Raw genomic sequence first — 2,500 nt, forward strand, 5'->3', positions numbered from 1 at the left:
TTTGGGCCGTTTTGGCCAGTTTTTGGCCTGTTCTTGCGTCGCGCGGTGACTGTCGTGAGCGGAGCAAAATGTCAGCCATCTCAGCACCCTGGAACCCCCCGGGTGGCACAGGGCTGGATGGGGCTTTCGTATAGCAGGGACGGTGCTGCCTCTCGCTTCGCTCGCTGTTCGCCGCTCGCCGCTCGCTCGCGCAGCCAAAAATGGCCAGTTTTGGCCCGTTTTGGCCAGTTTTTGGCCTGTTTTTGCGTTGCGCGGTGACCATCTTGAGCGGAGCAAAATGTCAGCCATCTCAGCACCCTGGAACCCCCCGGGTGGCACAGGGCTGGATGGGGCTTTCGTATAGCAGGGACGGTGATGCCTCTCGCTTCGCTCGCTGTCCGCCGCTCGCTGCTCGCTCGCGCAGCCAAAAATGGCCAGTTTTGGCCCGTTTTTGGGCCGTTTTGGCCTGTTTTTGGGCTGTTCTTGCGTCGCGCGGTGACCGTCGTGAGCGGAGCAAAATGTCAGCCATCTCAGCACCCTGGAACCCCCCGGGTGGCACAGGGCTGGATGGGGCTTTCGTATAGCAGGGACGGTGCTGCCTCTCGCTTCGCTCGCTGTCCGCCGCTCGCCGCTCGCTCGCGCAGCCAAAAATGGCCAGTTTTGTCCCGTTTTTGGGCCGTTTTGGCCTGTTTTTGGGCTGTTCTTGCGTCGCGCGGTGACCGTCGTGAGCGGAGCAAAATGTCAGCCATCTCAGCACCCTGGAACCCCCCGGGTGGCACAGGGCTGGATGGGGCTTTCGTATAGCAGGGACGGTGCTGCCTCTCGCTTCGCTCGCTGTCCGCCGCTCGCCGCTCGCTCGCGCAGCCAAAAATGGCCAGTTTTGGCCCGTTTTTGGGCCGTTTTGGCCAGTTTTTGGCCTGTTCTTGCGTCGCGCGGTGACCGTCGTGAGCGGAGCAAAATGTCAGCCATCTCAGCACCCTGGAACCCCCCGGGTGGCACAGGGCTGGATGGGGCTTTCGTATAGCAGGGACGGTGCTGCCTCTCGCTTCGCTCGCTGTTCGCCGCTCGCCGCTCGCTCGCGCAGCCAAAAATGGCCAGTTTTGGCCCGTTTTGGCCAGTTTTTGGCCTGTTTTTGCGTTGCGCGGTGACCATCTTGAGCGGAGCAAAATGTCAGCCATCTCAGCACCCTGGAACCCCCCGGGTGGCACAGGGCTGGATGGGGCTTTCGTATAGCAGGGACGGTGATGCCTCTCGCTTCGCTCGCTGTCCGCCGCTCGCTGCTCGCTCGCGCAGCCAAAAATGGCCAGTTTTGGCCCGTTTTTGGGCCGTTTTGGCCTGTTTTTGGGCTGTTCTTGCGTCGCGCGGTGACCGTCGTGAGCGGAGCAAAATGTCAGCCATCTCAGCACCCTGGAACCCCCCGGGTGGCACAGGGCTGGATGGGGCTTTCGTATAGCAGGGACGGTGCTGCCTCTCGCTTAGCTCGCTGTCCGCCGCTCGCCGCTCGCTCGCGCAGCCAAAAATGGCCAGTTTTGTCCCGTTTTTGGGCCGTTTTGGCCTGTTTTTGGGCTGTTCTTGCGTCGCGCGGTGACCGTCGTGAGCGGAGCAAAATGTCAGCCATCTCAGCACCCTGGAACCCCCCGGGTGGCACAGGGCTGGATGGGGCTTTCGTATAGCAGGGATGGTGCTGCCTCTCGCTTCGCTCGTTGTCCGCCGCTCGCCGCTCGCTCGCGCAGCCAAAAATGGCCAGTTTTGGCCCGTTTTTGGGCCGTTTTGGCCAGTTTTTGGCCTGTTCTTGCGTCGCGCGGTGACCGTCGTGAGCGGAGCAAAATGTCAGCCATCTCAGCACCCTGGAACCCCCTGGGTGGCACAGGGCTGGATGGGGCTTTCGTATAGCAGGGACGGTGCTGCCTCTCGCTTCGCTCGCTGTCCGCCGCTCGCCGCTCGCTCGCGCAGCCAAAAATGGCCAGTTTTGGCCCGTTTTGGCCAGTTTTTGGCCTGTTTTTGCGTTGCGCGGTGACCATCTTGAGCGGAGCAAAATGTCAGCCATCTCAGCACCCTGGAACCCCCCGGGTGGCACAGGGCTGGATGGGGCTTTCGTATAGCAGGGACGGTGATGCCTCTCGCTTCGCTCGCTGTCCGCCGCTCGCTGCTCGCTCGCGCAGCCAAAAATGGCCAGTTTTGGCCCGTTTTTGGGCAGTTTTGGCCAGTTTTTGGCCTGTTCTTGCGTTGCACGGTGACCGTCGTGAGCGGAGCAAAATGACAGCCATCTCAGCACCCTGGAACCCCCCGGGTGGCACAGGGCTGGATGGGGCTTTCGTATAGCAGGGACGGTGCTGCCTCTCGCTTCGCTCGCTGTCCGCCGCTCGCCGCTCGCTCGCGCAGCCAAAAATGGCCAGTTTTGGCCCGTTTTTGGGCCGGTTTGGCCAGTTTTTGGCCTGTTCTTGCGTCGCGCGGTGACCGTCGTGAGCGGAGCAAAATGTCAGCCATCTCAGCACCCTGGAACCCCCCGGGTGGCACAGGG

Source organism: Musa acuminata, unplaced genomic scaffold (assembly GCF_036884655.1).
Source record: "Musa acuminata AAA Group cultivar baxijiao unplaced genomic scaffold, Cavendish_Baxijiao_AAA HiC_scaffold_1136, whole genome shotgun sequence".
Lineage (NCBI taxonomy): Eukaryota > Viridiplantae > Streptophyta > Magnoliopsida > Zingiberales > Musaceae > Musa > Musa acuminata.